The sequence below is a fragment of the Mus musculus genome, chromosome 4 (genome assembly GCF_000001635.26).
Source record: "Mus musculus strain C57BL/6J chromosome 4, GRCm38.p6 C57BL/6J".
In the NCBI taxonomy this organism is placed as follows: Eukaryota; Metazoa; Chordata; class Mammalia; order Rodentia; family Muridae; genus Mus; species Mus musculus.
In genome coordinates this window covers 11843365-11856304 of record NC_000070.6, presented here as the reverse complement: position 1 = coordinate 11856304, position 12940 = coordinate 11843365, and positions in this window count along the sequence as shown.

Below are 12940 nucleotides of genomic sequence, written 5' to 3'. Positions count from 1 at the left end.
GAGAGAGAGAGAGAGAGAGAGAGAGAGAGAGAGAAAGGGAAAGAGAGAGAGAGAGAGAGAGGGAGAGGGAGAGGGAGAGAGAGAGGGAGAGGGAGAGGGAGAGGGAGAGGGAGAGGGAGAGGGAGAGGGAGAGGGAGAGGGAGAGGGAGAGGGAGAGGGAGAGGGAGAGGGAGAGGGAGAGAGAGAGAGAGGAGAGTCAGGCTGACTACTGTGTATGTCCAAGGACCGTCATGGCACAGGCTTAAATCATCTGCTCCTTCCGAGAAGCTGTCCTTATAGAACACGTTAATGATAATGCCAGCAACAGGGCTAAGATTTGGAGAAGTGCCTACTGTGTGCATGCCTGATCAATTCCCTGCTTCAAGCCCACAGTTCTCATTTGGCTTTAAAATAATGACCATTTCTGCAGTAGTGACTCTGATTGTGTTGGGAAGAGTGATTTATACTTCGGTACTGTCGGAAGACTGCACAGTTTGGCAAACTGTATTTTATACTTTTTATCTCTTTCTCAGTTCTAGTCATCTTTGAAAATTAAAGAAATAATGCTCCATTAACCATCATGCTATGCAGGACTGTATTATAACATATAATTTGTATAAAAGGGATGGATAGTGCATATATTTGCTTAAATTGCATATTTTGCTTGCATGTTTCTAGAAGAACACTCAATATAGTGTGGGCATCTCCCAGAAGGGGTGGGATGTGTAGGTTAGAGGGGAGCTTTTTAACATGTCCAAACCTTCTATTGAGGGTGAACCCTTTCAGCAATATGCATTTATAATGTTTCTAAGATTAAGAACTATCCACAGCAAACACTGATCATGGAAAAATCCACAATACACTAGTGACCTATTTTAGAAGAATGATTATAATAGAAAAACACTCTACCAAAAGAATTCTCCTCAGTGCCTCTTCTCAGAACATAGAGTCTCAAGGCCTGGATCTAGAGCAAGGTAAGGGCTTAAGAAACACCCATAGTGGGCATCGAGACAGGGGCAGCTGAAGGACTGACTCATCTGTCCCCTCCATGGCTTATAGACATGGTGGTGTCCTGGGTCAGAGATAGAGGTTCTGCTGATCTCAGGGCTTCCCTTGCATTCCTCTGCAGCGGTGATCACAGTTTGAACTGGAGCCAGGTTAGCTTTAGCTGAGTTACAGCGGGACTAAAGAAATGCATCGCTCCGGCAGTAAAGCCAGCTAGCTTTAACAGTCCTAAGTGGTCAAAGTGGAGGTCTGCGGAAGGAAAACTAACATGCAAACATGGGTTGTCATCATGAGGAAGGTGGCTGGCTTTTCTGGTAGCTGCCTCAGACTTTGAAATGCCTCAGGCTTACTCATTTAGTCTTCCCTACCTCTACAAGGTGGACTCTATTCTAATCCCCTCTGTAGAGATGCAAAGACTTAGGCTTAGACTGAGGTTTACCAGTCATATAGCTTATAGAGATTGGTGACAGAACTGACATAGTAACTTTCTCCAGAGGCAGAGACAGTGGCAAGCCATTCACAGCACTAACCACTGCTTTATCTCTAGAAAGCATGAATCACAAGCTGAGGGCTTAAAGGCCAAGATTTGTTTAAATACAGTTTATAGCTAATATGCTTGACAGACACTTCAGGGTAAGATAAGACTTCTGAAAGAGAAAAGCTTAACTGAGGCCCAGATATTGAGTTATCACACTGAGAGCCCACAGCAGGAGAGTCTGGGAAAGAAAAGTACTCCAAAGGAGAATTAACCAGGGCAGACTTCTCCTGGGACAGAAAAGGCTTGAGTTTGAGGAAAGTCAGCATAGCAAACATTGGCAGCTTTGGGGGTTAGCCTAAGACAGGGAGAGAACTGTGGAGGTTGGTTAGATCTTGGCCATTGTCAAGATATCTAGTATTTATGGGAAGGGCTCTAGAGAAGGCCTCAGCATCTTAGGGGCTTCAACACGAGTGTGCTGTCAGCATTGGCATGATGCTTGTCCGTGGACAAGGACATGTTCATTCTGTCCCTCTGGTACTGCTCCCTTCTGTTGTGTCTCCAATTCTGCGACAATGCCCCGTTTGTACAAAGATCTAAGATATTGGCCCTTGAGAAGGAGCCTTTGCTCCCGACTTTCTCCACCTCTCCTCTGGAATGACTCACCATAGAACCAGACAACTGAAGTAAATTTGGCTGAAGCCAAAAGCACATTTTGTTGCAGGGCTTGTTGGCTTTCCATACCCAAGGCTTTCAAAAGCAGTACAAATAAGAGATGGACCAGATGCCAGGGCCCATTGATCTGTGTCTGTCAGAACTGAGGTGGGTGGCAGCTGTGTCCCTATTTGGCACTGCCCTTCTGTACCATGCCAGAAAGGCACCGGAGAGAATGCCTACAGCACGGGGGATGGAAAGCCGGCGATGGCTTGCTCTCACTCTCTTTATCTGGGTCTATGGACTGTGGCAAGGTCTCAGTCTACCACAGAATTACCAAGTTATACTTGCTGAACTTTGGCATTTCAGCTAGTTTTTCATTTCTGTAAGATTGTCCACTAAATAATCAGAGGGCAATGGGTTATTCAAGAATGTACTGAACCCTGGGTATGTTGGAGCATGCCTTTAGTTCCGGAACTCATTCCAATGGGACGTGGAAGCAGGCAGATCCCTGTGAGATTGAGGCTAGTCCAGTCCACATAGCGAGTTCTAGGCCAGCCAGGAAAATATGGCAAGCTATTATCTCAGAGAGAGAGGGAGAGGGACAGAGAGAGAGGGAAGGAGGAAGGGAGAGAGAGAGAGAGAGAGAGAGAGAGAGAGAGAGAGAGAGAGAGAGAGAGAGATTGAGAACTGCAGGCATTACAGGGATTCAACCGTGACCTTCAGAATGAAAGACAACAGATACACTCAGAATACTAAATGGAGCCAATGTAGGAACTGTTACACAAGGGGGATGTTAGCCTCATTTGATGAAGAGTCTCCTCGACCTCCTTCCTAACAGCACTGGACAGAGCTTCTGACTCTACTGACACTGAGTAAAAAAACTAGTCACCATAAATACTTATCTTTGACATGGCTCAGCCATGCTTTATCTCCCAGGACCCAGAAGAAAGGAATCCATGGAGTGGGAGTATCAGCCATTCGTGCCTCAAGGCTGCCTCCATAGTCACTGACAGGTGACACAAAGCATGATGGGAACAAAGTGAAAGCCCATCACATTTGGGAAAGTCAGAGAAAGTCTCAAAAGACCATCTTGTCTTTACATACGTCTTCAGAAGGACCCTCTTCGGCCCTCCCTCTTGGAAAAGAGTTTGTTTGCAACACATTATACAGTTTAAGGGCCCAGTCTCGCCTTCTGTAGCTGTCGTCCTCCTGTGTGTCTTTGCTGGTGTCTTCTTATTGACCTCCTGGCTGAACAACAATAGTCAACATTTACTCAATTCTTACTAAGAGTCAGCCACCATCCAAAGGAAGTCCCGTCCCATCCAATCTCAGAATCCCACAACACAATTACATTAGAGATGACCTAAGACCTGGAGGGATTCATGGATTGTCCCAAGTCTCACGGAGACAGAACTCAGAGCTAAACCAGCCTGGTAGTGGAAATGTTCTGATCCAAGAAAGAGTAAACTACAGCAGACGTGAAATTTGGGCCATTGTAGGTTTCTGTTATTTTGTTTTTTGGCTTTGTTTTGCTTTTGTCTTTGAGATCTGTGTAGTCCTGGCTGTCCTAGAACTCGCTCTGTAGACCAGGATGGCCTCAAACTCAGAGATCCACTTGCCTGTGCCTCCCAAGTGGTGGGATTAAAGGAGTGAGCTACCACTGCCCACCTCTGTTTGTTTTTATAAAATAATTGTACTAACTCTTAGCTATTTTCTGTGGCTGCTCTCATGCTGCAAAGATATTTACGTAGTTGTGACAAGGATTGTGTGCCCCTGCAAAGTCTAAAATATTTACTAGCTGACTCTTCAGAGAAGGTGTGCCTGCCCTGTTCTTGACACAATACTTATTAAACAACCTCCTTTCCAATTAAGTCTGTTTCCCAGAAAGCACAGTTTGCCATCATCATCGCTGCCTTCCCATTAACCTCAAGCCCGGGAATGCTATTACTTATAGTTATACTCCAGTAGACCTTGTCATGCTTACTCAATTGAACAGATTTAGTCTGTTTAAATAATCTTCAGTTTCCTTCTGAATATGCAAAGACCCAGGCAAATTTGATATTTGCTGCAACCTTCCCTGGGCTAGACAAATCCCTGAGGTCAGACTGATGGCTTTAGCAGTATAAGAAGGATAACTCTGGATTAAAGTTAATGCTACCTCTGTAGCAATCTCTTGTTAAATATGATATTCCGGCGAGTTAGATCTGCAACGAACTGCCTGCAGGAGAAGAAAGAAAAAACAGTATATCTCTTACCACTTTGGAAACTGGAAAGTACACATAAACAAAACCTTGAGGAGACAAGAATAAATAAGGGAAGGTTACAGTAAGTCCCTGGCATCTTGCAGGCAGGCAGTGCTGGTTGGAGAAGCAGGAATGAGGGATAGAGCCGATGGCTTTCAGCAGCAGCAGCAGCAGCAGCAGGTAGGGGATGCTACTGGGAGTTTTCAGACTAGGAAAAGGTACCCCAGAACTGAGTGAGAGCATTCCCTGCAACCCTACTCAAGCTTTTCCAAAGTTTGTCTAGTTTGTGGTCACAAGAGTTGTTATAGTCTGGAAGAAAGAATGCTGACCTGGTTGGGGAACACCTGGGTCTATTCTCTGGTAACTTCCAGACTGTGTTACCTGACCCAGAACCTATCCAGCAAGCGAGGGCTGTATGCGTGTGTGAGTGCCTATTGGCATTCTGGGATACCAGTGCTGGCACTAATCCCAACCATGCCTTTGCCAGCTCTAGCACCTTATACATTCATTTGTAAATTAGGTTAAAAACTCTTTGAAAGCAGGGCTGTGTCTATTCCCAGAACCTAGGAGCCGGTAGACATTCAGTGCTGAGCAGAGAACTGGTTAGTGTGAACATGAAATGAGAGTGTGAACAGCAAGACCCGACTGCTGTTAGCGTGGATGAGGAGGACACTGGGAATCATGTCAACAGAGCAAAAATCAGTTTTTGCCTCTCAGTTTCCTTGACAACAAAATAGATTCATAATGCCTGACAGGACCACATCTGTTAGAAATTAAGGGTAGAATGAATACAAAGCAGCCTTTCCTCATGTCACAGAAATGTGTGCCTGTCTCCATGATAGCACGTTACCCTTCAAGGCTAGTACTGGATCCTAGTGCTCTGTGAAGCTGGAAAATGGGTGTTCAGCAAACACATGCCAAGGCTAACAGCCACTGAAAGGCACAGAACCATGGAGAGTGACTCTATAGAACCGACCTTTCAATTCTGAATGCAGTGGACATTTTAGCTATGCTGTAAAGAATCTTTACATGGGGCAAGAGAGGTAGTTCATCAATGAAGATCAAGTACTTCTCTAACAGAGGACCCAAGTTCAGTTCCCAGAACCCATGGCCGGTGGCTCAAAACATGAGTACTTGCACATACGCACCCCCACACGCATAAGTACATAATTAAAAATAAAATAATGTTTCTATTTAAAAAGGGAATATAAGCAGAAAGCAAGTGACTGACAAATTATGGGTCATGTGCCATTGTTGATTGTCTCTTGCTTAGCCAACTTGTAGGGTTTCCCACTTACAGAGTCAGCATTTCGGATCCATGTGCCTTTCAAACTTTGGTTCATATCTTTCATGAACTGGAGAAAAAAAGATGTCTGTTCCTTGTCCATATTTCTGACATCTTTGGTATTAGCTGAGTCATTTCAAGGAAAGCATTTCCAAATTCGCTGGTCAGTTGCATCAACTCACTGATTTTTCCAGGTCACAAATAAAATGTACTTCTCACAGAAGTCTCCAAAGTGCCCTCGGGCAGGTGCGATGTCCAGTCATTTCCACCAGCTTCTCACCAGATTCAATGACTTATTTTTCGGTGCATTGGTTTTCTGGACAAGCATCTGCAGAGATTTGCTAGAACTCCAGACGCAGTTAACTTACACATCTGTAAGATCTGTTTGGCTGGAGCTGGAGCTGGAGCTCACAGGTTGAGGACTTGCCTAGCATGTGTGAGGCCCTGGGTTCACCCTCCAACAAGACAAAATCCGAGCAACCAATCCTACAGCAACAAAGCACACCTGCCTATTACATCCCGCAGCGCCCGCATTCTCTCCAGCTCCTGAACCCATCCCAGTGCACAGGAGGGGCACCAGGTATTCTGCTGAGAAAACCTGGAAGACACTTAAGTTTGTCATTGGTAAAAAATATTGCCTAGTACTAACTAGTTGAAAGAAACTCATTGCTTAGAGCCTGTGGTGCTTTGAATGAGAATTAGCCGTACAGGCTCATATAGTTGAATTCTCAGTCTCCAGTTAGTAGAACTGTTTTGGAAGGACAAAGAGGTGTGGCCTTGTTGGAAGACTGTGTCACTAGAGGCAGGCTTTAAGGTTTCAAAGGCCATTCCCAATTCATTCTCTCTCTCTCTCTCTCTCTCTCTCTCTCTCTCTCCCTCTCTCTCTCTCTCTCTCTCTCTCTCTCTCTCTCTCTCTCTCTCTCAGATGTAAGCTCTTAGCTACTTCTCCAGCACCATACCTACCTGGCTGCTGCCATATGCCACACCATGACATTCACAGACTCTAACTTCCTAAACTGTAAGCAAGCCCAACTAAAGCTTTTTTTTTTCTTTTTTTAATAAGTACTGTAGTCATGGTGGGATTTCACCCACAACAACAGAAAAGTGTCTAAGACATAGCCATCTTGTATCTGCTTATAACACATTTATATGTACAGACCTATCAGAATCGTCAAGAAAATTTGAAATATATGTAATTTTGCTGAGAAATAAAACCAATCAATTACAGTAAAATCTAAGGAATAAGACTCATGGCCAGCCAGGTAGATTTGAGAAACACACAAGTACTTATTGACAGGGAAGTACTTTCAGGAGCTGCAGAGAATGCAATAGTGCCTGCTTGCTGCTGCAAAGGAAATACATGATTCATGTCACACAGAAAAGGAAGATTAAGAGCTTTAGAATGTTTATTGCTCATCGAGTGGTAGTCCTGGGCTGTCCTGATGAGCGCTCCATGCGCTAAGATAATATCCCTCTCCAATCTTGGGATCTCAGCTAGCAGAGGATTGCCGGGGGCGGGGCGAGGGGGGATGGGGGGGGATGGGAGGAGACAGCTGAAGTCCAGGAGGATCAGCAAGGCTGAATTCATGGATTTGTTTTGCAGGGCTGGGGATTAACTCCAGGGCCTTGCACGTGGTAGGCAGGCACTCTACTACTGTGATGCATCCTCTGTCCTTGTCCTTGGGCATTCATTATTTAAGAGCAGTAAAACTGGATTTTGATTAGTAAAGCACTGGTGGGGGGTGCGGGGGGGGGGGAGGAGGAATGAGCAGAACTCCAGTTCCAGTGGCAGAGGAGGACTGGCGAGATTTAAAGTGACCCATGAAGCCGAGAGCAGCAAAAGCCAGAAAAGTGAAAATTTACATAAAGCGTGACTGAGGCGGATCAGTGCCATCCCAGCTAAGGGCGGAGTGGGGAGAGGGCTTTCAGATTCATAACTCAGACCCTGGGAAGCAGGACCGCTGCCCCTCCAGCAATCACGTGGCCTTGCGTGTGTCGGAATACATCTCAAAGCTTTAAATGGGTTAGGTTGTTTTGGGTTTCTTTGGCTGCTGTTCTAAGCAGGCAAGGACAGGAAGAAGGGAGGAGCCTTTCTTCAGAAGTGATAGGAACACCTGCAAACTATTGGGCAACCTTGAGTTTGTCCAGACCAAAACTCAAGGGTGGTGGGAGGAGCAGCTGTGTGGGAGTCAGCTCAAGTCTTTCAGTGTGGAGCCTGCCAAGGAAGCAGGTGTTGTAGACTGAGCTTTGACCTTCTCAAGCCGGTCTACGCGTGAGCTTGCACACACAGTGTCTTGATACACATGGAAAGGCATAAGGCCCCCTTCTGGGAATGTCCATGGGAAAGAGCCAAATCCCTGCCTCCTCCCTCCTTGTTTACTCTCATCTCATTGGTCAAAGAAGGTCAGACGGTCACCCCCTTCTTCGAAGTAGGAGAGAAACAGTCCGTGTGTGTGTGTGTGTGTGTGTGTGTGTGTGTGTGTGTGTGTGTGTGTGTGAGTGATGGGAGGAGCCTGTGCTAGAGTGGGGCCCACACTGAAGTTCTTGTACCAAAAGGTTTGCAGAGGGTGAGAGGAACCGCAGGCGTCCTTCTCCGAAGCCTTTTATCTCCGAGGGGTTGGGGGAGTGATCATATGACAAGCCCTAGTGCCTCTGGTCACCTACAGAGTTCACTCAGGTACAAAGTGTCTTTCTGGAATAAGTATGTGCTTGTGTAGCCTTTGTTCTTCCTAACTTATCACTAAGACTGAATCTAAGAATAGGGATGTAGGAGTGAACAGCCTGGGCCAGGCACTGTGCATGGCTGACCATTTGCAACTTGAACTTGCCATAAGGTAGCTGAAGTGAGGCCTTGGACCTTGAGTGTACAGCCTTGACCAGCTTTATTATTGTAAGGGTCCAAAAATCACTAAAGGAAGACCCCAGACTCAGATAGTATGCAAAGACAAAGAGTGTTTATTCTGCAGAAACAACCAGCATGCGGGGGTCAATGATTCCAAATTGGCAATCCCAGACAAAGGCTCACGGGCCTTCTTATAGGGAACTCTCTAGAAGGACTAGGTAACCTATAAATTCATTAATGGGTACTAGGGGGTCACAGATGGTCAGTGGTCTGCATTCCTATGTCATGAACTTTTAACCATAGGGTGAAATAGAGCTGCCCAACACAGCTGGCCCATTCTGAGATAAGATATTTCCCCAGCTTTTGGTTATCCCCAGGCTTTTCTTTGGGAGGGGATTTTATGACCTTGTTTCTGGATGTTATGGTCTGATCCTGGAGCTGGTGCCTTATAGCCTTATTTTCTAAATCAAGCCTGGTCCTTAAATGGAGACAAATAGAGTTTATGTTGTCTTTTCAATACCTGAGTTATCTGGAGAGAAGGCTATCTTCCCACTAGTCAGTTCAGACAGGGCTATCTTTTTCCTTATTTTAATGTGCATTAAGACAATATGCTATCAGAGTGTCTGTCCCCTAGTGTCCTGGCCAGTGTCCCTTATGCACTAGTTATATCCATAGGTGAGTTATATCCAGAGCTTCTCTTAGTGTTCATTAACCTCCTGCAATTTGCCAGGATCAGGTGGTGCCTGTGCCTGTGCCTGTATCAGCCTCCATTGATTTTTTTCAGGTACAGGTGCCCCCTGGGCAGCCATCTGTGGTCCACAACTTGGGCCATCCTACAGGGTCTAATAAGAGCTGGTCTTTAAAGAAGTGCTTTCTTAACTCTGCTCTCATGGCCAATGCCTTACATTTTTATAAGATCCCATGTAAGCCCCCAGAACCACAAAGTGTCATGACATGCTTCCTAGTTGTTACTGCTACTCCTCAAACTGTTCCAGACAGATCCCCAAAGCTGGGTCTTCCTAGTATTCCATAAAAACAAGTACCTCTGCCTTTGCCATGTCTCTCAACCTATCCTGCATCCAGAGCCACAGCTCAAAGGTGAGAAGCAGGAGCCCATGGTCTTCCTCTCATACCTTCCTCCCACCACCTTTGAGACAGTTTCTCTGTATAACAGCTCTGGCTTTCCTGGAACTCACTATGTAGATCAGACTGGTCTCAGACTCATAGAGGTTTGCCTGCCCCTGCTTCCCATGTGCTGGGATTAAAGGCGTGAGCCACCACCGCCCACTTCTCTCAGATGTTGTTCCTGTATTCTCCAGGTCTAGAAATCAGTAAGGCATCCTTCCTCTCTACCCCATTCTCCTTGCTTGATTCCATCAGCCTCGGGTGCATGCAGCCCTTTGACATTTCAATAAAGATGTTGTCATTTAGAAAGTTAACACAAGAAAGAGTTGCCACCAGAGGAGGGTAGGGGGAGAGAACGAAGTCTTCTAATGTTTTAAGAAGGGTTACAATCTTGTGTCCTGCCAGAGTCAAAACTGTCCTAAGGCTCATGGGAGTCACAGGTTAGACCGTAGAAAAGGCAGCTCCTCTATCCTGCAGACAAGCTTGTGTGCTTCAAGTGTGAACTATCTTCTTTAGTTACAAAAAGGAGGGCTAGATTTCTAAATTTCTCAAGACAATAGACAACTTACTGACTTGTTACAGGATCGTACTCTGCTCTTTATGCAGTAACACTGCATATTTGCCTTAGTTTAGGACAAATGTTCATCTGTACCACTTCTTCTTTAGGTAGATGCAGGAAGGGAAGCACTACCCTGTGCTCCAGAGAGAGCAGCAACTCCCAAGAACTTGTTAGACATGGATAGTCCCAGGCCCTGCCCCAGACCTACAGAACCAGAAGGTTTTGTGGGGACGCAGGGATATGTGTTTTAGCAGTTCCTCCAGGAGGCTTTGAAGTTTGAGAAGCAGTAGGCTTGGATTATGGGGTGTGTTTGGAGGTTGAAAATCAACCTCCAAACAGTTAGGATTTCCATGGAAGATTCTGGATCAACTAAGTTGGCTTGGAGCGTGTACAGGAAGCCTTAACACCAAAGGAAAGCAGCTGACCAAGAATAGGGACCTCTGACTACCCCGCATTGTCAAAAAGAAGTCCAGCCCCCAGAAGGTCCTTCTAGCTTAAGATTCTGGAGTTCAGCTTTGGACGACTAAAGCGGGGCAGAGAGCAGACATTTAGGCAGATGACTGGGTGGGGGTGGAAAGGTAGACTTGCAACCTAGGGTGACAGGACATGACAAGAATCAGGTATGTCACAAATGCATGTATACACACTACCACCACCACCACCACAGCAACAACAACAACAATGGCTCCCACACAAGCCTGCCGTTCTAAGTTTAACCCCTAGAAGAAAGGAACTGACTCAGCAGAGTGGTCCTCTGCTTCCATGTGTGCACACATATGTGTCATCACATACATAATAATGAAACGAATTTGAGGAAAATATGAAATGTTTCAATCAGAGTGAAGAGCAAGTCAGAGATAGCAAGGCTTCCTGCGCCTGTGGACAGACACTAGTATCTCAGGGCAGGTCTCTGGGAGAGACATAGTTCTAAGAGCAGAGATCCTCACCTGGAATCACCGAGGGTTAACCGTGTCTTGTTTTCCCTCCAACGGCAGGCTCTGCTACTGACTCATCCATTTCACTAAAAGAAGCCCAGATATGAGTCTTTTGTTTTGTTTTTGTTTTTGTTTTGAAACAAGTCTCTTTGGCAACTGCTTTGTCCTGGCGTTAGGTGGAGAACCAAGTGCCAACACAGATCAAGATAGTCTTTCCTTTGGGGTCAAAAATAGGGAAAATTGTTCAGTCTTCCTCAGAAGTGTGCTTTGAGAGGGCCAGAGAGCTGACCCCCCCCCCCATGTACCTTAAATGATAAAAGAGAACTCACACAGTGCCTCATGTGTGGGGGGTAGGCTGTACTGTGTATAGGAGCCACATACTGTGGGAGGTTCATAGTGTATGTGGGGGGTTCCATTTTGTGGGGGTGTGGCCTGCACTGTGTGTGGGAGTCTGTACTCTGTGAGGGAGGTCCATATGGGGTTGGCTGCACTATGAGGGGGTCCTGTACTGTGTGGGGGTCACATTTGGGGGATAACGTACTGTGTATGTTTGGAGAGGTCTATTTTGTTTTGAGCTGGCCTGTGAGACAGGCTAGACTGACTCCATGATAACGTTCAAATTGGCAGTTCAGGAGACTAGGCCTAAATAACTGGGCAAGCCCAGGCAAGTAAAACAAAAACAAAAAACAAAACCCAGGCCTCAGAAGCTGTCCTGCCAGGTGGCCTGAGGCAAGGACAATGGGTCAGCAGCAGTTTCCAGACTTCCTCAGCAACAATTTCCAGCCCCTCACACTCCAGCAATGGTTCTGGAGTGTTCCTAGAGGTAGAGATAGAGGTCACCTACCCCTCCTCAGAATTCCCCCAATGTGCTTTAAGCCAGGCCTTCAAGCTCACTAATGCGCCTCCATCTCGGAAGATGGTAGACCTGAGCATGCTGGCCTTGTGCAGAATAAAATGCTCTTTGCTTCTGCAAACTATTTGAGTCTAGGGTGTCATTCTTCGGTGAATCATGGACCCTTACACCTGCACTGTGCATGTGGGGGTCCATTCTGTGGGGGGTGTCCACGATGTTGCTCACAGCATGTGACTTTGTGCAGCAAAGCTATTTGGAATCTTTCACTGCAAAAGAAGATACTGAAAATTGTAGAAAATGCATTCTGTTCTTCCCAGCCTCCCATCTTTCTCACAGGCCTCAGATTACATTGGAATATAGAAGAGGGGAAAGCAGGGCAGCTCACAGAAGTCTCACCGACGACAGGATGGTTTTGAAGGACCTACAACGTGAGGACTCCCCAACGTTCTGACTCAGGAGAGGCAACACCCCAAATCACTCACGAGAAATGGTCTTGCTGCAAACTGCAAGAGGACTTTTAAAATACCAAAAATACCAGTTAAGAGTCACAAGGAAGTGCAAAGTCACAAGAGTCACAAGGAATACCTGGTAACTATCACTGACAAATTCTGTCCTAACATCAGTCCAAGTCCACAGTCAGAGACAAGGGGTTGACACTGTCTGTCCTATAACAAAAATCAGAAAAAAAAAAAAAAAAACAGAAACAAAACAAAGACACAAGACACTAGTACATCTAAACACACGTGTCCGTGCCTGGACTTATACAGCCAGCCAAACGCAACTTCCTGATGGGGGTCAGATTCCACATCTACCTCCTTCCTGACGGGGTTCGGATCCCACACAGACCCCCTTCCACCCGTGGAACGTCTTCCAGGGTTGCAGCCTGCGGGCCTTAGGACGTCTCCCTCCGCAGCTACTGGGTCCTCACAGGCCACAGTGGTGGTTGCCAGATAACTGTTCTCAAACACTCTCAGTGGCGCCA